This window comes from Chlorocebus sabaeus, chromosome 11, assembly GCF_047675955.1.
Source record: "Chlorocebus sabaeus isolate Y175 chromosome 11, mChlSab1.0.hap1, whole genome shotgun sequence".
NCBI classification, from domain to species: domain Eukaryota; kingdom Metazoa; phylum Chordata; class Mammalia; order Primates; family Cercopithecidae; genus Chlorocebus; species Chlorocebus sabaeus.
In genome coordinates, this window is record NC_132914.1 from 47,099,853 (window position 1) to 47,124,202 (window position 24,350).

General features: G+C 41.4%; 1 protein-coding gene across 9 annotated transcripts in view; it reads left to right on the plus strand.

The window, feature by feature from the left end:
* The window catches only part of SPATS2 (spermatogenesis associated serine rich 2), a 172,715-nt gene that overhangs the window by 23,079 nt on the left and 125,286 nt on the right, over window positions 1–24,350 (plus strand). The window lies entirely within an intron of this gene.

Consider the following 24,350-nt stretch of genomic DNA (forward strand, 5'->3'; position numbering starts at 1 on the left):
ACTTTTACATTTAAATTTTTGTGAAAGAAAACTCAGTTTTAAAGCCTATAAGAATGTGTTATATGTACCATAAACAAAAGTGATAATTTAATTTTAGCAATTTACCATAACTGATACTTAGCTAACAATTCTCCATAACTTAGTTTAAGTATAAGAAATTCCATTTCAGGAATGAAAAAGAAGGAATACTACCTTTTTTTTTTTTTTTTCCTGAGGCGGAGTCTCGCTCTGTCGCCCAGGTTGGAGTGCAGTGGCCGGATCTCAGCTCACTGCAAGCTCCGCCTCCCGGGTTTATGCCATTCTCCTGCCTCAGCCTCCCGAGTAGCTGGGACTATAGGCGCCCGCCACCTCGCCCGGCTAGTTTTTTGTGTTTTTTTGGTAGAGACGGGGTTTCACCATGTTAGTCAGGATGTTCTCGATCTCCTGACCTCGTGATCCGCCCGTCTCGGCCTCCCAAAGTGCTGGGATTACAGGCTTGGGCCACTGCGCCTGGCCAGGAATACTATTTTCTAAGAAAAAAAATCTTATAGTAGACATATTTAGTAGGTTGAACTGCTTTGAAAGTTTTGGTTTGAAGTCAATAATGAAGATGAGATTTGTTTTTCTCCTCTCTGGCTGATTTTTAAGGATATTATGTAGTTCATTTAATTAACAGTTGAAATGTTTGATATGGCAAAATAGGTATGGTAATTTCAAAGTAAATTGGGAATTCCTCTGGCTCATAGAACCCTTTTAAATTAAACTTAAAAAACAAAAAAATTCTGGATCTGTTTTTAAGCTCCATCTGGTCCTCATAACCTCTAAGATTTTTTCTTAAAACCTTTCAGCTGAAAGTGGGGGTAGAGGTGGGGTAATCTGTGGATTTAGAAGTATTTGTTTTCTATTGTCTTTTAAAATGTCAAATGTACTGGGCGCGGTGGCTCAATCCTGTAATCCCAGCACTTTGGGAGGCTGAGGTGGGTGGATCATGAGGTCAGGAGTTTGAGACCAGCCTGGCCAACGTGGTGAAACCCCATCTCTACTAAAAATACAAAAATTAGCGGGGCATGGAGGCGCGTGCCTGTAATCCCAGCTACTCAGGAGGCTGAGGCAGGAGCATCGCTTGAACCCGGGAGGCGGAGGTTGCAGTGAGCCGAGATTGTGCCATTGCACTCCAGCCTGGGCAACAGGGCTAGACTCTGTCTCAAAAAATATATACATTAAAAAAAGAAAAGTCAAATATATAGTATGTAAATTTTTACAAAGCCACCAGTTATAGAAATGTGCTTTAACATCAGTTGAAACCTAAATTTTCTTATGTCATGGTGATTGTAGTAAAAAGGGATAAAAGAAGAGTGTCAAACATGATGAAATATATGCATTTATATTGAATACATATTAAAGACAAATAGAAAATTCTACTTTGAGTAATTTGTTAAATATTACTTTATATAGTAATTTTTATGTATAATTTTATATACTGGTAAAATTCAAAACCACTTTACACTTCAGAATTTTTCTTTTTATTTATTTTATTTATTTATTTATTTATTTATTTATTTATTTATTATTTTTTTTTGAGACGGAGTCTCGCTCTGTCGCCCAGGCTGGAGTGCAGTGGCCGGATCTCAGCTCACTGCAAGCTCCGCCTCCCGGGTTCATGCCATTCTCCTGCCTCAGCCTCCCGAGTAGCTGGGACTACAGGTGCCCGCCACCTCGCCCGGCTAGTTTTTTTTGTAGTTTTAGTAGAGACGGGGTTTCACCGTGTTAGCCAGGATGGTCTCGATCTTCTGACCTTGTGATCCGCCCGTCTCGGCCTCCCAAAGTGCTGGGATTACAGGCTTGAGCCACCGCGCCCGGCCATATTTATTTATTTTTTAAGAGACGGAGTCTTGCTCTGTTGCCCAGGCTGGAATGCAGTGGCACAATCTTGGCTCACTGCAAGCTCCACCTCCCTGGTTTGCATCATTCATTCTCCTGACTCAGCCTCCTGAGCAAATGGGACTACAGGAGCCTGCCATCACACCTGGCTAATTTTTTTGTATTTTTTTTGGTAGAGACGAGGTTTCACTGTGTTAGCCAGGATGGTCTTGATCTCCTGACCTCGTGATCCACCCGCCTCGGCCTCCCAAAGTGCTGGGATTACATGTGTGAGCCACCCTGCCCGGTCAGAATTTTTCTGTCTTAAGTTTGGGCTGAGTGAGTTGGATGAGACTGATTGAATAGAGAAAGGCTAATGGCCCAAACATTACATAGATTTCTTTTCTCAGTCAGAGGCCTTATTTGGTATTTTATAAATGACAGTTTTTATTTTTAAACTTTTTTATTGTTTTTGGGAAAATATCCCTTATTTAATGACACATTCATTCAGATACTTTATCCCTGGTAAGAAAGAAAGGAAATAAACTACACAATTGAGATTAAGTCTGAGGCAGTTAATTGAGGCAGCTCTACTATAAAAGATTACTTGATAAATAACTATTTTTGTAAACAAGTTGGTTTAACTTATTCTTGGTCTTTTTGCTTGGATATGAATATAAGATCATGATATTTAAGGTCTTGATGTTATTTAGTGACACTTTTCCATACTGTTGTTGTTATTATTATTATTTTTGGTTGTTGTTAAACAGAACCTTAAGTTTATGTCTGAGGTAGGTACTGCATAGGAACCTATTTTATTATTAAAGATGAGTGATTAAAAAAACGAATGCTTTAAGTTATATTCCTTCTGTATGCTTCAATCCTACTTAATTTTTTGGTAGTTTAGTTCCACCTTAAACCGTGCTTACTGTGAAATATTTAAGGCTGGGGTTGGTGGCTCACACCTGTAATCCCAGCACTTTGGGAGGTGGAGGCAGGTGGATCACCTGAGGTTAGGAGTTCGAGACCAGCCTGGCCAACATGGCGAAACCCCGTCTCTACTGAAAATACAAAAATTAGCCGGGCGTGGTGATGGGGGCCTGTAGTCCCAGCTACTCAGGAGGCTGAGGCAGGAGAATTACTTGAACCCAGGAGGTGGAGGTTGCGGTGAGCCGAGATCATGCCGCTGCACTCCAGCCTGGGCAATAGAGTGAGACTCTGTCTCAAAAAAAAAAAAAAAAAAAAAAATATATATATATATATATATATATATATATATATTTCAAAGCCACAGATAAAAATAGAGAGTAGGGCGGGCATGGTGGCTCACGCCTGTAATCCCAGCACTTTGGGAGGCTGAGGTGGATGGATCACCTGAGGTCAGGAGTTTGAGACCAGCCTGGCCAACATGGTGAAACCCCGTCTTTACTAAAAATACAAAAATTAGCCAGGTGTGGTGGCAGGCACCTGAAATCCCAGCTACTTGGGAGGCTGAGGCAGGAGAATTGCTTGAACCTAGGGGGCGGAGGTTGTGGTGAGCAGAGATCACGCCACTTCACCACTCCAGCCTGCGCAAAACTGTGAAACTCTGTCCAAAAAAAAAAAAAAGAGAGTAATATAGTAACATCTGTGTACTCACCAGTGCTTTGTCTCATCTTAATTATACCAATTGGCTTCATATCTTTTTAATTGTGGACATTTTCAACAATAAAAATGGAAAGAATAATATAATTGACTCTCATGTAGACTCGTCTAGCTTCAGTGATTAACATTTTTTCCATTCTTAGTTTCCTCTATTCTTCCCACTCCCTACTTTTGATTAGTATTGTCAACATTATCCATCCTTTTCTAAAAGTTCTCCATCAGCCTTTCATCCAGTGATTTTAGCAGCCATTGATGATTGTTGACTAGATCCATTCTTATTTTAAGGCATACAAAATAGGGATTTTTTTTCTAATTTTATTATTCTGTATTAGGTAGAATTTTTCTATAAAGAAGACTTTTTCCTTCATTAACTTTTTGATTACTTTGAAATATGGTTTGTACAGGAAAGGCAGAATTATTTATCTTTGTATTTAGAATAATGAAATGACTTAGTGCCCCACTAACCTCCAAAAGTGACTAATGTGTTTTGTTTGTTTTAGAGTGTGATTATAAATTAATGGATATTTATGTATTTAATATATTTCAGGCACCATAGACATTATTCTTATTGATGTTCATATTGTCTCATCGTAGTTCAGTGGGAACCCATTTAATTTGGCTCCTTTGTCCTTTTGATGTGACCCCAGTAGTCTTTGATAGCTTTCCTGTTTTATGCGACAAGAAAACTGAGGCTCATCTGTTTATTTCCTTTCAATAGCAGGCCACTGTTCCCCGCTATTTTTATGTTTATTTTTGTAGAGACAGGATCTCCCTATGTTGCCCAGGCTGGTGGTGTTGAAATCCTGGACTCAAGTGATCTTCTTGCCTCAAGTGACGTTACTGTCTCAGATTACAGGCATGAGCCACCGCTGTGGCCAGCCCTCCAACTTGTTTTTCAAAGTCTTTTTTGCTATTCCAAGACTTTTGCATTTTCATATGGATTTTAGAACTAGTTTGCTGGACTGGGCATAGTGACCCACCCCTGTAATCCCAGCACTTTGGGAGGCTGTAGTGGGCAGATTGCTTGAGCCCATGTTGCCTGGGCAACATAGCGAAACCCTGTCTTTACCAAAAATACAAAAATTAGCTCGGCTTCATGATGTGCACCTGCAGTCGCGGCTACTCGGGAGGCTGAGGTGGGACGGATCACTTGAGTTTAGGAGGCAGAGGTTGCATCGAGCTGAGATCAAGCCACTGCACTCCTGTCTGGGGGACAGAGCAAGACTTTGTCTCCAAAAAAAAAAAAAAAAAATAGAGAACTAGTTTGCTGGATTCTGCAAAAAAGTCTTCTGGGATTTTGATTGAGATTGCATTAAATCTATTGAATCAGTTTGGGGAGAATTGGCATGCTGACAATATTGAGTCTTCTAACCTGTAAACAGGTAGATATATAACTCCTTTCATTTAGGTCTTTAATCTCTCTCCATGATGTGTAGTCTTCAGTGTTCAGATCTTTCACATCTTTTTTTTTTTCAGATTTATCTTTACAGATTTTATATTTGGTGCTTTGTATTTGTAGTTTTCATTGGTGATTGTTGCTAGTATATAAAAACACAGGCCAGGCGCGGTGGCTTACACCTATAATCCCAGCACTTTGGGAGGCCGAGGCAGGTGGATCACGAGGTCAGGAGATCGAGACCACGGTGAAACCCCATCTCTACTAAAAATACAAAAAAAATTAGCTGGGCGCAGTGGCGGGCGCCTGTAGTCCCAGCTACTCGGGAGGCTGAGGCAGGAGAATGGCGTGAACCCGGGAGGCAGAGCTTGCAGTGAGCCGAGATCGCGCCACTGCACTCCAGCCTGGGCTACAGAGCAAGAATCCGTCTCAAAAAAAAAAAAAAAAAAAAATACAATAGATTTTTCTATATTGACATTATATTCTGCAGCCTTGCTAAACTCATTTACTATTATTTTTTAGATTTCATCAGATAGTTTTTTCACAGATGATCATGTCATCTATGAATAAAGACAACTTTAAGGCCGGGTGCGGTGCCTCACACCTGTAATCCCAGTAGTTTGGGAGGCTGAGGCGGGCGGATCACCTGAGGTCAGGAGTTCGAAACCAGCCTGGCTAACATGGTGAAACCCTGTCTCTACTAAAAATACAAAAAAAAAAAAAAAAATTAGCTGGGTTTGGTGGCAGAGGCCTGTAATCCCAGCTACTCAGGAGGCTGAGGCAGGAGAATCCCTTGAACTTGGGAGGTGGAGGTTGCAGTGAGCCAAGATCGAACCACCGCACTCCAGCCCAGGTGATAGAGCGACACTGTCTTGGGCCAAAAAAAAAAAAAAAAAGGGACAGTTTTACTTCTTTTTTTTTCTTTTTAATCTGGATTCCTTTTACTTCTTAATTTAAAAATTTTTAAATTTAAAATATTTCTTATTTACAGAGATGGAGTCTTACTGTGTTCCCCAGGCTAGTCTCAACACTCCTGTCTTGGCCTCCCAAAGTGCTGGGATTATAGGCGTGAGCTACTGTGCCCAGCCTTCTTTTATTTCTTTTTTTTGCCTGATTGCTCTGGCTGGAACCTCCAATACAATGTTGAAGAGAAGCAGTGAAAGTAAATATCCTTGTGTTGTTCCTGTCTTAGAGACACTACAACCTTGTTTTTCAGATTTTTTTTTTTTTGAGATAGAGTCTCACTCTGTTGCCGAGGATGGAATGCAATGTCATGATCTTGGCTCACTGCAACCTCCTCCTCCCTGGTTCAAGCAATTTTCCTGCCTCAGCCTCCCAAGTAGCTGGGATTAAAGCGCCTGTCACCATGCCCAGCTAATTTTTTTGTATTGTTATTAGAGACGGGGTTTCATCATGTTGATCAGGCTGGTCTTGAACTCCTGACCTCAGGTGATCCACCCGCCTCAGCCTCCCAAAGTGCTGGGATTACAGGTATGAGCCACCACGCCTGACCCAGATTGTTATTTTACTTTTTTTTGGTGGTAAGAATACTTAACGTGAAATCTACCCTTCTAACAAATCTTTTGTTGTACAATACTGTAATATTAACTATAAGGACAATCTTTTACAGCAGACCTGTAGAACTTAATCAGCTTGCTGAACAGCAACTCTTCGTTTCCCCCTCTCCCCAGCCCCTGGCAACTACCATGCTACTTTCTGCATCTGTGTGTTTGTGTATTTTATATACCTCTGTAAGTGGTATCATGCATTATTTGTCCTGTGACTGGCTTCTTTCACTTAGCATAATGCTGCAAGGTTCATCCATGTTGTCACATGTGGCAAGATTTCCTTTTAAAAGGCTTAATAATGTTCCATTGTATGTGTATACTACATTTTATTGTTAATTCATCCGTTGATGTACATTTAGGTTGTTTCTACATCTTGGCCATTGTGAATAATGCTACAGTAAACATGTGTCCCTCAAGATCCTGATTTCAGTTCTTTTGGATAAATATCCAGAAGTGAGATTAGCGGATCATGTCATACATTTTCCATAGCAGCTACACCGTTTTATGTTCCCATCAACACTGTATAAGGGTTTTAGCATCTCCTTGTCTTCATCGTATTCTTTTTCTTGGGGTGCTGTCTTTCATTGCTGATTTCCTCATGGGAGGTTTGTTTCTCTGTCTGTGTGTGTGTGTGTATTTTCTTTAACTCTGAACTTGAGTCCTATGTACCTCAGATTGTGGAAGCTTCCCTACTGCATAGTTTCTCCTTTGCTTCTACTGTGGTACTATTTCATTCTTCAGTTCTGAATCTTATTTATGATAAAGTGTTAGCTTGGGTCCCTCTACCACATGTGTAGTATGAATTTAGATCTCACATCTGTGAATGGTACAGGACTAGGATCCAGTTTCTTCCAGGTAACTTTTTCCATTCCTAGTCCCAAATGCAAGACTTTCTCTTCTCCTAGCTAGTGAGCTGTTTCTACTTCTCATTTCATGGATGGAGCAGTCCTTTTTGTTTCTTAATTTATGCTCAGTTCCATCTGGTTTTGGGCTGAGTACATGGCCTGTGGCCTAAACTCTTCTGTAACTCCTAGCCCTTTAGGCATCTGTCTGATTCAGGTATTCATGTGTATCATTTGGCTTCCACTATGGACTTCAGCTCTGTAATAGCCTTTTAAATGAGCTTCTCTGATTCCACTCTTGTACCCCTGATAATCCATTCCCAACACAGTGATCATTTATTTTATTTACATTTTAGTGCCTATGTTGTTAGCTTCATCTGGCACCATTCCTACCCTCTGGTTACTCTGGCCATTTCCCTAATGTCTTGTGTCCCCACTCACTTCAGGGCCTTTGTACTTGCTATTCCCTCTGACTGGAATGTTCTTCACTGCCACCACCCCTTCCCTTGTCATTACCTTCTCATTTTTAGGCTCTGACCTCAGTTATCACTTCCTGAGAGAAGTCTTTGCTGACTCCTCACTTCGTTTCAGGTTTCTCTGTCCCTGTGGATATCACCGCATCCTAAACTTTATTTTCATGGCATGTATCATAGTTTTTTATTAGAATGTAAACTGTCTGAGGGTAGGAACTTTGTCTTGCTTGTCACTGTATTTCCTGTCCTGAGAAGAGTGCTTATACAAGTGGGTATTAAAATGATGTTGAGTGGGTGCATGTATTTGAGCAGTTTCCTCCATTAGACTGTAAGCTAGGAGAGTGCAAGACATTTCTGTTTTGCTCACTAGTATATTCCCCAGTGCCTAGTATAGAACCTGGCATATTGTAAGCGCTCAATAAATATTTACTGGCCGGCTGGATGCTGTGGCTCACTCCTGTAATGCCACAGCTTTGGGAGGCTAAGATGGGAGGATCCCTTAAGGCCAGGAGTTTGAGACCAACCTGGGTAACGTAACAAGACCCTATCTCTACAAAAAATAAAAAAAGCTAGCTGGGTATGGTAGTGCGTGCCTGTTGTCTTAACTACTTGGAAGGCTGGCGTGGGAAGACCACTTGAGCCCAGGAGTTTGAGGCTTCAGTGAGCTATGATGATGTCATTGCATTCCAGCTTGAGCGACAGAGTGAGACTCCTAGCTCTTAAAAAAAAAAAAAAAAAAAAAAAAAGGGGCTGGGCGTGGTGGCTCAAGCCTGTAATCCCAGCACTTTGGGAGGCCGAGACGGGCAGATCACGAAGTCAGGAGATCGAGACCGAGACCATCCTGGCTAACCTGGTGAAACCCCGTCTCTACTAAAAAATACAAAAACTAGCCAGGCGAGGTGGCGGGCACCTGTAGTCCCAGCTACTCGGGAGGCTGAGGCAGGAGAATGGCATAAACCTGGCAGGCGGAGCTTGCAGTGAGCTGAGATCTGGCCACTGCACTCCAGCCTCGGCAATAGAGCGAGACTCTGTCTCAAAAAAAAAAAAAAAAGGATAAATTGGCCGAGCATGATGGCCCACATCTGTAGTCCCAGCACTGTGGGAGGCCGAGGTGGGCAGATCATTTGAGCTCAGGAATTTGAGACCAGCCTGGGCAACATGGCAAAAACCCATCTCTACAAAAAATACAAATATTAGTGGTGTGAGCCTGTGGTCCCAGCTACTCAGGAGGCTGAGGTATGAGGATTGTTTGGGCCAGGGAGGTGCAGATTGCAGTGAGATCAAGCCACTGCACTCCAGCCTGGGAGACAGAGGGAGACTCTGTCTCATTAAAAAAAAAAAAAAAAAAAAAAAAAAAATTTGATGGCCGACTGAATGAACGAATGAATAAGTAATTTTAAATGAGGATGGGGGCCAGACTAGGGCCAGTTCATAAAGAATTTTATTTGTAATGCTAAGAAGCTTGAATTTGAACTTTAGATAAGGGGGTTTTAAGCAGGAGAATGCCATGAACAGGCTTACATTCAATGTAGAAGGATCCCCTCAGCAGCTATGTGGAGACTGGTTGGAATGTTACAGAATATTGGTGTACTCCAGGGAAGATTGAAGTCCTAATAGAAGGAAGGTGGAATGGAAAAGATAAATTCAAGAGAATTTAGAAATAGGCAGGATTGGATTGGATGAAGATGGGAGAATAAGGGGAAGAACGTGTGTCACTTCCTGGGTTTCTTGTCTGGGAGACTTAAGTAGTGCCACCTACATGGGCACTGTAGGAAGAAGGACAGGCTTGGGAGTGGATGAACTTAGTTGAGATGTGTTAAATTTTTAAACATGAGAAATATGGAAAATTTAATTGGTGGTATATTTACTTGGATTACGGATATTCTTTTTTTTTCCCCTCACACATTTAATCCTTTATATGTAAATACAGAAATCCCACCCACCCCCATGTTTTCCAGAAAATGATTTGAGTTAAACAGCTCTTTTACTAGGAACATGTTCAGTTTGAGTTTCCTGTGGGATATCCAGGTGGAGATGTACATTAGGTAATAGGGAGCTCGGTTGAAAAGGTCTATTTCTGTATTATTTCCTACAATTTCAATGAAAACAGCCTGACAATTTTGACTTTTTCTATCTTAGGCTGTTTTAGCATGCTTTGTCTCCAGTACTTGCAAAGCTGCCCTAGATTTTTCTTCCTTTTGTTTTTGTCCTTCCTCTTTATTTTGCCTTTGCCAGACTCAAGGGCTTCTCACCTTCTGACCCCTGCATTTCCCCCATGTCCACATACGTCTTAGTGTCTTTTTTTCTAATTTTTTTCTCAAAGAGCATATAATTCTTTTTTTTCCTTTGGTTTTCAGGGTTCATTTTCATCAAAGTTATGTGTGAATATGGTTTATAGAATCAAATAGTTTTGTAAAGCTTGTTTTAAAAAAGCAGCACCCCCCTTTATTTCCCTTTTCTCAGAAGCACTTTTAGCTTTTTTCGTTAGTATTTTTGTTACCTCCATTTCTGTAATAACATGCTTATATTGCTATTTCTGATTTCATCAGTTATAAGATGCACCATTACTTGATGTACTACTAGAAAAGGGAAATAAGCCCAAGATGGACAGTCTATTAAGGGCCATGCATAAAGCTGGGAAACTACATGAGAATGGAAATGAGAAGTAAACCCACCTTACAGAAAGACATAGCAAGGCAGCTTGTGTCTCAACTTTGATGGTATGTAGGAGGGCTAAAAACTTTCATGGGAATTTAAACTGGTTCTAGGTCTGAATTCACACTCCCTATGTGGTACAACAAAATTTAAGCAGAGATTCTAATTAAAAGTTGTTTCAGATTGGTAGTACCTCAGGTGCTTGAAAGAAACAAATAGCAATTATACTATGTCATTAATTGTGCTTGGTTTTCAGAGATGTTAAAATACGAAAAAAATATGGTACTATGTACCAGGCACTATTCTTATTGCTCGAGATAAACTGTGAACAAAACAGACCTTCTCTGTCTTCCTTGAGTTTATATTCTGGAGAGGGGAATGTTTAGACAAAATAAGAATATACATGGTATACTAGATGTTGCACATATCTAAGTAAGATGACTAAAAATTGACCATCAGATTTAGTAATTTGGAAGTTGTTTGGTGATCTTGACGGGAGAGGCTTTGGTAGGTTAGTCAGGAAGCAAAAGCCTCTTGGGGTGATTTTGAGAGAGAATGGGAAGACGGGAATTGGAGACAGTTACAGCTTCTTGGAGTGTTGCTGTCAAGGAGAGCAGAGAAACGGGTAAGTAGCTGGAGAGGAAACTGCGGTTATGGCTTATCTTTTTTTTTTTTTTTTTTTTTGAGACGGAGTCTTGCTCTGTCGCCCAGGCTGGAGTGCAGTGGCCGGATCTCAGCTCACTGCAAGCTCCGCCTCCCGGGTTTACGCCATTCTCCTGCCTCAGCCTCCCGAGTAGCTGGGACTACAGGCGCCCGCCACCTCGCCCGGCTAGTTTTTGTATTTTTTTTAGTAGAGACGGGGTTTCACCGTGTTAGCCAGGATGGTCTCGATCTCCTGACCTCGTGATCCGCCCGTCTCGGCCTCCCAAAGTGCTGGGATTACAGGCTTGAGCCACCGCGCCCGGCCGGCTTATCTTTTTTAATGAGATAATTATGAGTATGTTTCTACAGTGCTGATGAGAATACACCAGTAGAGAGGGAAATATTGCTGATGCAGGAGGGAGAAGGGGGAATGACTTGGCAATAGGGTTTGGAGTGGAGGAGTTGGCGTTCAAGTGGAGGAGTTGGCTGTAGGTAAGAGCAGTCAGTTCATCTACAGTGAATAACAGGAGAGAGGACAGGGCAAATGGTGGTAATGATTGCCGCCGCCTTTCACTGAGGAAGTGGAAGGAAGGACAGCAAGGACAGCAGCTAGGAGTGAGCATGGGCGAGAAAGTGTTCATTGATAGCTTGAGGAAAGAGAAAATGGCATAAAATGTACCAAATAGAGGAGTGGGAGAATGAATGGATAAGGCAAAAGTTTTGATTGTCATGCTGAGCTAAGAGATTTGAAGTTAGCTGTTGTGAATTTTATGTGAGAACTGTTTAGTATGAATGTGTTTATTATTTCGTTTTAATTTTGAGATAGGATCTTGCTGTCAGCCAGGCTTGAGTACTGTGGTGCATAGCTGACTGCATCCTTCAACCTCCCAGGCTGAAGCGATTCTCCCACGTCAGTCTCCCAAGTAGCTGGGACCACAGGCATGTGCCACTAATTTTTTGATTTTTTTTTTTTTTTTTGTAGAGACAAGGTCTTACTATGTTGCCCAGGCTGGTCTCAAACTCCTGGGATAAAGCTATCCTCCTGTCTGACCCTCCCAAGTAGCTGGAACTACAGCCAAGTACCGCCATGCCTGGCTAATTTTAAAATTTTTTGTAGAGACAAGGTCTCCCTACGTTGACCAGGCTAGTCTCAAACTCCTAGGCTCATGTAATCCTCCTGCCTCTGCCTCCCACAGTGCTGGGATTACAGGCATGAGCCATTGCATCTGGCTCTTTTTTTCCTTTTTAAAGCCACATTTAGCTACATGGTGTAGGCATAGAGTAGATGGACAGCTTTTTGTTTTTAACATATTGTTCAGGAAGATTTTAAACATACAAAAGTAAATAGAGCCCTCATGTACTCATCACCCAGTTTCAACAAATATTTACTCACTGCTAATCTTGTTTTATTTGTACCCTCAACCATTTCTACCTTTCCATATTATTTCGAAGCAATCCCAAACATCATATTTTGTGCTTAAATATTTCATGTTTCTCTAAAAGAGATGGACTCTTACCAAAAAGTACCATTACCATACTAAAAGATTTAACAATTCCTTGATATCAAATATTCTGTCAGTTTCTTTTTCTTTTCTTTTTTAGTTTTTATTTTAAAATTTAATTTATTTTTCAGACAGGGTCTTACTCTGTCACCCAGACTGGAGTGCAGTGGTGCGATGTCAGCTCACTGCAACCTCTGCCTCCCAGACTCAAGTGATTCTTCTGCCTCAGCCTCCTGAGTAGCTGGGATTACAGCCATGTACCACACTGCCCGGCTAATTTTTTTGTATTTTTAGTAGAGACGGGGTTTCACCATGTTGGCCAGGCTGGTCTTAAACTCCTGACCTCAAATGATCCACCTGCTTGGCCTAGTTTTTGTTTTATTGATTGATTGATTGATTGATTGATTGATTGACTGACAGGGTCTCACTCTGTCGCCCAGACTGGAGTGCAGTGGTACAAACACAGCTCACCACAGCCTTGACCTGTTGGGCTCAGTTGATCCTTCTTCCTCAGTCTCCCAAGTAGTCGGGAGTATAGGCATGCACCACCATGCCCAGCTGTTACTTTTCTAATTTCCAGTTGCCTCCTGAATGTCCTAAATGGTTTTGTTTTTCTTGACAGGGGTTGTATTTAATCAGGGTTGGTGTTTCGCCAGGCAGGTATGATGAAATGAGAGTAGGGGTCATGAGACTTGAGGTATATACAAGGGAATGATAATAGTGATGGACTTTGAACTTGACGCTTAGGAGGAAAATGAGGATGTAAGAGGGGAATGGGATCAATGGCTTGTAAATCCTGGTGGGGTCAAAGGATTGTTGGAGTTAGGGTGCTAGAGGGAGCAATCTGAAAAGATACAGAATGGTGATTGGAGAGTAGAGCTGCTGAAGTGGAGATTGTGGGGGACTCTAATTATTGTAACAACAAGGTCTAGGATATTGACTGTGGGAGTGAGTGGAAAGTAGGGTAAAGGACAAGATTGTCTCAGGAGAGATGGTAAAGGAACTGAGAGGTCTGAGCATCATAACAGTCACCTACATGAACATTGAAATCTCCTGGAATAATGATAGCCCAGTGAGCCAGGAACTGAAGTCTTCAAGGCTTAAGGCTTGAGAAGTGACCTAGGCATATCCAGATGAATGTAAAGAAGAAGGGGGTAGTGGTGGTATGGTTTGACAGGAGGCTTTTTTCAGGAAGGAAGGGGGAATAATCTGGAAACAGAACCTAGGTACAAGGTAAATAACCTTACCTCTTCTAACCCCTAGGCCCTCTAGTATTAGGGTGTGAGAGAGAAAACACTATGGATAGGACTGTAGAGAGAACAGTGGCTTTAGAGCAATTAGATTTCATTTAGAGCAAAATGGTGAAGGGATCATTTAGACAAGAGGTTTAAGATACAGGGGATTTAGTTGATGTGTTCCAGGGGATACGGTGCAAAGATTTTGGGAATTGAGGAGGAGTGGAGAAAGGGGAGGCCCGTCATTAAAGGGGGTGAAAGTTTGAGGATTCAGAATGACCTGAGAGTCCTGGGAGTTTTGTGGTGAGTGATGTAAAGAGGGACACATCATGATGACATTAGTCCTGATGTCTCAAGGCAAATTGTAGTGTAAGCACATGAAGGACAGAGGTAGTGAAGAAGCTGCAGAGTGGAAGTTCCCTTTACTTCTGGCAGCGCAGGTGTAGGGAAAAGCGGAGGAGCTGGAGCTCTGTTACTTCTTATTTACTCCTGGGGCCAAAGTGGTCAAAAGTAAAAAGCTGTTATTTCAGTGATTCAAAAACTGGAATTCTTGCTGGGCGTGGTGGCTTACGCCTGTAATCCCAGCATTTTGGGAGGCCAAGGTGGGCGGATCACCTGAGGTCAGGAGTTCGAGACCAGCCTGGACAACATGGTGAAATCTCGCCTCTACTAAAAATACAAGAGTTAGCTGGGCGTGGTGGCGGGTGCTTGTAGTCCCAATTGCTCGGGAGGCTGAGGTATGAGAAATGAGAATCCCTTGAATCAGGGAGGCGGAGGTTGCAGTGAGCCAAGATCATGCCACTGTCTACACACACACACACACACACACACAAACTGGAATTATCTGTTATGGCTTATTGATTTTCTATTCCCTGTTGTTTCCTGCCCGTAGTACCCTATTCTTAAATATCCTGGAAACTGGGTGCTGGGGAAATGACAGCAAGATTACAGTAAGGAATTGGGGGCCTCAGCTCAAGGGTTGGAAAGGGAAGGGAGGGAAGAAGTTTCAAAGAGAATTAGCTTTAGATTCCTTAAATCTGGCCAAAGAAAAAGGGAGAGTTAGAAGAGGGAAGTTTGACCTGTGTTCTGGGAGGGGAGAGTAAAGTACTGTTTGGAAATAGGGAACCTGCCTAAGGATCTGTGTCCTGACAGGTTCCAGAAAGAGCTGTTGCTGGATGTGAGACTTGACTTTTGCTAGATTCATTCGTTCCAGTGGATATTTACTAGCGCCTGCTGTGTGCCAGGCACTGGGCTAGATGCTAGGGGTATAATGTTGAGCAAGAGACAAGTTCCTGCTTACATGGATTTACAATCTTGCAGGGAAGACAATTAAACCAGAAATTACAGTTTAATGTGGTGAATGCTATGATAGAAATTGTCAGCGTCCTTTGGAAGCCTCTAGTGAAAGCATCAGATTAGTCTTAAGTGGGGTAGGGAGGGGAAGAGTGCAGGTTCTGGAGTTAGTGACTTTAAAAAATATTTTTTTTGTTTTTTTAAGAGATGAGATCTTGCTCTGTTGCCTAGACTGGGGTGTAGTTGTATGATCTTAGCTCACTGCAGCCTTGAACTCCTGGGCCGAAGTGATCCTCCCGCCTCAGTCTCCCAAGTAGCTGGGACCACAGGTGCATGCCACCATGTCCAGCTAATTTTTTGTAGAGACAGGGTCTTGCTATGTTGCCTAATCTGATCTCCAGCTCCTGGCCTCAGGTGATCCTCCTTCCTTGGTTTCCCAAAGTGCTGGGATTATAGGCGTGAGCCACTGTGCCCTGCTTAGAGTAGTCACGTTTAGATAGAGACTTGAAAGATGAACAGAAATTAGCCAGTCAAAGAGAATAGGGGAGAATAGTTACGTGTCAAGCAGCCAAATGTATGCTGTTTTTGCCCCTCCAACTGCCAAACCTTATTTTCGCAGGGGAACAGAGAACAGAGTCATCTGTTCTGATCACTGTCTTCATCCCCAGCATTCCTATATACCAGGGGTTGGTAAACTACTGTTCACGGACAGGTCAGATCTGGCCTGCTGCCTGTCGTTGTATGGCCTACAAGCTAAGAATGGTTCTTATACTTTTAAGTGGTTGAAAGAATAAAAAGAAGAATATTTTGTGACACATGAAAATTATATTAAATTCAAGTATCAGTGTCCCTGAAAAATACTTGTGTTGGAACACAGCTATCCTCATTTTTTTTTCTTTTTCGTATTGTCTATGGCTGCTTTCACACTGCAGCAGCAGATTTGAGTGGTTGCAATACAGATTGTATGGCTTGCAAAGCCTAAAATATTTGGTATCTTGCTCTTTTCAGAAAAAGTGTGATGGCACCTGGTTTAACCCATCATTATTATTTCATTGTATCATGTCTGTATGAGGATTATCATTAGCTACCATTCATTTCCTATGTGCTAGATGCTTTACATGTTTATATATAATCTTTTTAATAATTGTCCAGAGATGTTGGTAACGTGCCTAAAATTACACACTTAAATTTTGACACAGTGTCAAAATTTAAACCCAGATGTCTGAATTCAACATCTGTATTCATTTTACTGATGACATTGTGTTATAATTGTTTATATGTCCATCTCTCAAGAAGAGACTTGAGCTTGGGCTGGGTGCCGTGGCTCACGCTTGAATTCCCAGCACTTTGGGAGGCTGAGCCAGGTGGATCGCCTGAGTTCAGGAGATCCAGACTAGCCTGGCCAATGTGGCAAAACCTCGTCTCTACTAAAAATACAAAAAAATACAAAAAAATCCCAGCTACTTGGGAGGCTGAGGCAGGAGAATCACTTGAACTCGGGAGGTAGAGGTTGCAGTGAGCTGAGGTTGCAGTGAGCTGAGATGGCAGCACTGCACCCCAGCCTGGATGAGAGAGTGAGACTGTCTCAAAAAAAGGAGAGACTTGAGCTTGAATGATAGCTTGCTTTTTCTTAAACAGCTACCATTTTTAGTACAGGATGAGTCCAAATAAATGTTTATTAGACAACTTTCATGTATATAATTTCATCTGCCTTCTAATAAACCTGTGAGGATAACACATATATAAATTTTTCAGATAATTGACATTTACTGTTTTGCATACAATTTCTTCCATTTTAAATAACAATACTTTAAAATATGACATTTGAAAATTACATTAAATGTAACTAAAGATATTTGGAAAAATTTTGTGCTGTCAGAACAATGCCTTTGGTTTGGGAGGCCAAGGCTGGTGGACCACTTGAGGTCAGGAGTTAAAGACCAGCCTGGCCAACATGGTGAAACCCTGTCTATACTAAAAATACAAAAATTAGCTGGTCATGGTGGTGCATGCTGGTAATCCCAGCTACTTGGGAGGCTGAGGCGGGAGGATTGCTTGAATTCGGGAGGATACTGACATATATGTACAGTTGTTTGTGTAATACCTATAGTAAATAATAATCTTGGAATGCTAGATCTTTCTAGTTTTTGTCAAATTTTTTTTTTTTTTTTTAAGACAGGATCTCTTGCTCTGTCATCTAGGCTGGAGTGCAGCAGTGTAATCACAGCTCACTGTAGCCTTGACCTCCCAAGCTCAAGTGATCCTCCCACTTCAGCCTCCCAAGTAGCTGGGACTGTAGGTGTGCACCACCACACCTGACTAATTTTTTTTTTAGTTTTTGTAGAGATGGAGTCTCACTATGGTGCCTGCTCTGATTTTGAATTCCTGGCTTCAAGCTATCCTCCCACCTTGGCCTTCCAAAGTGCTGAGATTACAGGTGCTATCTCCCCATAGGCTAGTTTTTGTCAGCTTTTTATGCTTTCTTTTCTGTGTATTCCTTTGTCAGCTGTCAGTGATAGCTGCTTTCCCCCCGCCCCCATTTTAAATTTGCTACTTCTATTTTTGGTGGATTCAGGAACTAGAATTATAACTCTATCAAAATTGTGTATAAAGTAAGAGTTCCAAGATCAAGGCAGATTTGGTTAAAAAAAAAGTAAGAATTAGTCTTGATACTATCACTTGTGAATAAAGTGAAAGTGAGGTGTTCTTGTTCTTAAGGATTTTATAACACAGTTGGAGAGAGCAGACATATACTGGGAACAATCGTAATGTAAAATAATATTAACACCGAACTTGTATATCCCACTGGCCACTTAACATCTCTATGTGCATGTCTAATCGTGGATATAATAGGCATCTCAAACTTCATGTGAATCCCCATGCCTCTTTCACAGTCATCTCCACTTCAGTAAATAGACTGTCCTTCCAGTTACTTGCCACAAAAACCTTGGAATCATCCTTGATGCCTCTCTCCCTGTACATATCACATTTCATCTTGTTTTACTTTGAGAATACGTACTGAACCTTACCACCCTCTCTGCTACTACCACTCAGATTCAAACTGCTGTCCTCTCTTTCCTGGATTGTTACATTAGTCTTCTGATTGAGTTCTCTCTCTTTCTGTCCTTGTCTTTGTGCAGTCTTTTCTCAACAGACCTCCAGAATGATCCCCTTAAAATGAAGTCAAGTGAGGTTGTCACTTCTTTGCTCAAGATCTTCCAGTGGTTTTCCATTTTAGAGTAAAAGCCAAAGTTGTGACAGTGGACTAAAAGGTTGTACAAAGTCTGACTTCAGTTTACTCCTCTGGCCTGATTTCCTATGACTCTCCACTGCTCATGTTCCTTTAGCCACAGTGACATCCTTGCTGTTTTTCTAAGATGCCAGGTTGTTTCTTCTTCAGAACATTTGTGCTTGCTGTTGCCTCTCCTAGAATGCTTTTCCCATGCGGGTAGTATGGCTTTTCCTCTTCCTTACTTCAGCGGTCGGGCTCAAATGTCACCATATTGGTGAGGCCCTGGCTCTGTATCACCTTTACCCTGCTTCATTTTCTCTATAGCACTTATCCAGATCTGATAGGCTCTGTGTGTATTTTATTTATTCAAATTTTAATTAAAAAATGTTTTATTGCTATCTCCCCATAGGCTAACACAGGGGTTGCCAAGCCAAAAATGGCCTGCTGCCTCTTTTTGTAAATAAAGTTTAATTAGGACACAGCCATGCTCATTCATTAACATATTGTCAGTGCAGCTTTTGCATTGCAACAGCAGAGTTGAGTACTATGACAGACTGTATGGCCAGCAAAGCCTAAAATATTTGTTGTGTGGCCCTTGACAAGAGTTTGTGGGCTCCTTGGCTAGCAGCATGTTTGACACATAGTAGATGATTGATTGAATGAAAACAAAGTCAGTGTTAAATGGTAGATTACAGACTGTAAAATGCTATATGAGTTAATATCTAAAAAGTTACTTGTTATTAGACTTTAAAATCAAGGATAATTTGGGAATACGTCAGCCGTAATACTTTGTGCAAGCTGAGGTTCTTGAATGTATTAGTCATTACTACCTGATAGCAGAGATACGCCAGCTTTTCTAAGGCCACACCTAATTTGGAGATGATAGTATTCCTTTTTTTTTTTTTTTTTTTGGAGACAGAGTCTCACTCCTGTCACCCAGTCTGGAGTGCAGTGTCGCAATCTCGGCTCACTGCAGCCTCCGCCTCCTGGGCTCCAGTGATTCTCCTCCTGCAGCCTCCCGAGTAGCTGGGATTACAGGCACCTACCACCATGCCTAGCTAATTTTTGTATTTTTAGTAGAGACAGGGTTTTGCCATGTTGGCCAGGCTAGTCTCGAAATCCTGACCTCAAGTGATTCGCCTGTCTTGGCCTCCCAAAGTGCTGAGATTACAGGTGTGAGCTACTGCGCCTGGCCTTTTTTTTTTTTTTTTTTTTTTTTGAGATGGAGTCTTGCTCTGTCGCTCAAGCTGGAGTGCAGTGGTGCAATCTTGGCTCACTGCAACCTCCGCCTCCTGGCTTCAAGTGATTCTCCTGCCTCAGCCTCCTGAGTAGCCAAGACTATAGGCACGCAACACCAGGCCCAGCTAATTTTTGTATTTTTAGTAGAGATGGGGTATCGCCATGTTGGCCAGGTTGGTCTTGAACTACTGACCTCAAGTGATCCACCCGCCTCAACTTTCCAAAGTCCTGGGATTACAGGTGTGAGCCACCGCGCCTGGCCAAGAGATGATAGTATTCTAAAGGCACAAGGTTCCTTTACATGTTATTTTCTATAATAATGCTACAGAAGGTATCCTAAATAATTAATAAATGGTATTTGCTGGTTGCATCCTGTGAAAATCATGAACCTAAATAAATGCATACAGGTTTCAATCAATTATGCTAAAGGTTGGACGGATGGAATAATAATATTAATAGTACATTTGACCTTGGAATACATTTTTGGATTACAGATGAATTAACCTGATATTCCAGGTACTTCTAATAGTGTTTCAGGCAGGCTCATAGAATCAAACGGCAGAAAACCAGCTGTGAAGAATCTGGGAAATGGTGCTGCTTCTGGCATCCTGTCTCTATCCAAATCTTACCTTTTTAAAAGCTGCATTTAGAGGATAAATAGTATCACCATCATGCAAAGTGGAAAGGTGGAGAATATGTTGGAAGTATTTTAGTTATTTTTTATTTTTTATTTTTTTGAGATGGAGTCTTGCTCTGTTACCCAGGCTGGAGTACAGTGGCGCGATCTCGGCACACTGCAAACTCTGCCTCCCGGGTTCATGCCATTCTCCTGCCTCAGCCTCCTAGTAGCTGGGACTACAGGTGCCTGCCACCATGCCCGGCTAATTTTTTGTATTTTTAGTAGAGATGGGGTTTCACTGTGTTAGCCAGGATGTTCTCAATCTCCTGACTGCCTCGGCCTCCCAAAGTGCTGGAATTACAAGTGTGAGCCACTGTGCCCAGACTTTTTTTTTTTTTTTTTGAGATGGAGTCTTCCCCATGTTGCCCAGGCTGGAGTGCAGTGGCGCAGTGTTGGCTAACTGCAACTTCTGCCTCTCAGGTTCAAGTGATTGTCCTGCCTCAGCTTCCCTAGTAGTTGGGATTACAGGCATGCTCCATGACACCTGGCTAATTTTTGTATTTTTAGTAGACATGGGGTTTGACCCTGTTGGCCAAGCTGCTCTTGAACTCCTGACATCAAGTGATCCACCTTCCTTAGCCTCCCAAAGTGGTAGGATTACAGGCGTGAGCCACCAGGCCCGGCCGTATCCTAATTTTAAAAGACCTTTACTGATAGCTGAGTTGAATGTAGAGAAGAAATCTTAAATCTTCTTGTTGAAGTATATACTGTGTGTATAGAAAACAAATACAATTTAAGCAAATGGTGAAGAATTGTAGAATCAGGGCTGGAAGAAGTTTTGTTCAATACATGTTTTTTTGATTGATTTTTTGTTGTTGTTGTTGTTGCTGTTTTTGAGATGGAGTCCCACTCTGTAGCCCAGGCTGGAGTATAATGGTGCAGTCTTGGCTCACTGCAGCTTCTGCCTCCCGGGCTCAAGCAATTCTCCTGCCTCAGCCTCCCGAGTAGCTGGGATTACAGGCGTGTGCCAGCACACCTGGCTAATTTTTGTATTTTTAGTAGAGATGGGGTTTCACCATGTTGGCCATGCTGGTCTTGAACTCCTGACCTCAAGTGATCCGCCCACCTCGGCCTCCCAAAGTTCTGGGATTACAGGTGTGAGCCACTGCGCCTAGCCTGTTCAATACATGTTTGATGGCTGCACACCATGTATCTGAAAAAAGGTTGAATATACCCTAGCCACTTTGTTAGGCACTGGGGTGCAGAATGAGTAAGACAGACAGGATCCTCGCCCTCAGCATACTTACCATCTAATCTTTCTCCCCAACTCCTACCTGACCTCATTTTGTGTTGTATAATGGAAAATAAAGCTTGAGAAATCAAGAAACTTGTCCAAAGTTACATAGCTAGTTACTGATAGACTCTAACTAAGTGCAAGTTTCTTACATAAGAGATAAAAGCAGACCATCTATTCATTTATGCAAAGTTTTGAGTGCTCACTGATATATTTATTCCTCTATTAGATGCTGGGGAATATAGTGGTAAGCAAAACACCCATATCTCTTTGATGTAGAGCTTAAAAGGAATTTTTTTTTTTTTTTTTTGAAACCAGCATTTTCTCCACTATGTTATATGTAGTTTCTAATCTTTTCTCTCATGGGAGGGTTAGGTGCTGTCAAATATCCATTCTTTAATGTGACTGAGTTCAGTGAGTTTTAGTGTGTTCCTGACACTTTTAGTTTTATCAAAGGACTTTTGAATGAGGAAGGAGTAATTAGGTAGTTGTGGGTTCTCTGTGGGAGGTGACATTTACTTATTTCAAAATTTGTATAGGGACTAAACTTTTGCCCTACGAGCAAGCGAGAATATTTTCTCTCCCCTTGGATGGGATGACTCTGCTATCAGGACCCAGAGCCCATACTGATATTTAAAATCAGCCACATTATGGGTTAAATAGATGTTTGCATGCTGACCTTCTCTTTCCTGTTAGCTACCAATCTAATGTAGTAATAGAGAAGTTTATTGATGTTAGCATACTCAGTCCTCTTGCCATGTAATGCCCTTGGTCATCTCAGGAAACATCAAAGAGAACACACGAGCAAGAAGGCTCCTACCAGATGTGCCGCTCAACTTGGACTTCCAAGCCTCCATAACTCAAATACAGCTTATCTTGATGAATATGCATGTTTTACTGAGACTATGAGAAGAGACTGTACTGAAATGTGAAATGAAGCATGTGCCATATCTACCATGAGTAAATAAATATTTTTGGTCCCTAAAAAAAGAAAAGAAAAGAAAAGCTTATTAAAATAGTTTTCTTCATAGAGTAGACTTGGGTATCTGCATGATTCAGTATTCAAAGAATCATATCTAAAGCAGAATACATACTTTATTCTTTAAAATTTCTTCTCAAACTAATTATGATTATGTTTGATTTTTTCCTCTTGGTACTTGCTTAAAAAAATCAAACATTTGACAGTCTAGGAAAAAGTGAAAAAAGGTTAATTAAACCACTGCTAAATAATTTAGGATGTGTCTAGTTGGAAGTGCTCACACAATGGAGAAAGTAATTATTATTTCAGAGGTAAGTTACCTTGACCTCAGGCCTCCTTACTATTCTTTCACAGTATCTTCTGCCATTCTGCTGGGGCCAATTAGTTCTTGGCTCAGCTGTTTTAGTTTCTCTACAGAAGTTGGGCTTAACCATGTTTATAATATGTGAAAATCAAATTCCATTTTTTTCTTCTAAGAGAGCTAGAACATTAAATTCCCTGCCAGTGATCTAAAACACTTTGAATTGTATATCTTCACATGCAAAAGGTTTATTTTCTCCAAACTTACAGCATTTAAAGATGATGAGGCCTTAGAAATAGTGGTTATTATATGTTAGTGATGATTATTTTAGTTCTGCAGATACAACTGCATTTTAAAACACTATAAATTAGTGTTATATTGCAGAGGAGGTAGCATGACCATCAGTCTCAAATTACCTAATAATTTTTATTTTATTTTTGAGATGGAGTCTCTCTCTGTTGCCCAGGTTGGAATGCAGTGGCGCCATTTTGACTTGCTGCAACCTCTGCCTCCTGGGTTCAAGCGATTCTCCTGCCTCAGGCTCCCGAGTAGCTGGGATTATAGGTATGCACCACTACGCCCAGCTAATTTTTGTGTTTTTAGTAGAGATGGGTTTCACCATGTTGGCCAGGCTGGTCTTGAACTCCTGATTCTTGACCTCAGTTGATTGGCCTGCCTTGGCCTCCTAAAGTGCTGGGATTACAGGCGCGAGCTACTGCGCCAGGTCAAATTATCTAATAATGTAAAAAATAATTATAAAATAAATGTTAGAAGGCGGTAAACCATTGATTATGTGTGTGTGTAAATAATTAGAAGTTGTTTCAGGCTGGGCATGGTGGCTCATGGCTGTAATCCCAGCACTTTGGGAGGCTGAGGTAGAAGAATCGCTTGAAGCCAGGAGTTTGAGACTTCAGTGAGCCATGATCACAACACACTGTACTAAGTCTGGCAACAGAGTGAGACCCTCATTCTAAAAAAAAAAAAAATTCAAATAATATTTGAAGTTAGATAATAATATTTAAAGTTAGATTCAAATAACATTTAGATTGGCATAAATCTTGAAATTTCTAATAATTTTGTTACATCGTAATTGAATAAATGTTAAACCAATTATAAAAATATCTTTTGCCATGGTCAAATCAAACATTTCATCTGGGGAAAGAAGGAGGAACTGAGTAAGCATAAAGCTAGTATTTGATGTTAATTGATTGGTAATATAGAAAGGCAGGCTAAGTTTGAACTTCCAGAGTCTCAGGCTGGCATCTCCAGGCATGTTGTTACAGTTATCTAATACTAAGGAACAAAATAACTCCAAACTTAGTGCACAAAACCCTCATGGTTTTGGGGGTTGACTGGGCTCAGCTAAGTGGTTCTTGCTCAAATTCTGTCATGCAGTTGTAATCAGATGGTGATTGAGCCTAGAGATACCTTGATGGCTTCCTTCTGTACTTACATATCTGACAGGAGCAGGGAAGTTCAAATAGGCAGGGGATGGAACAACTAGGGCCCGTTGGACATCTCTCTGTATTTTCATGTAGTCACTCCAGCATAGGGATTTTATGGTAGCCAGACTACTGTAACTTTTTAATTTTAATTT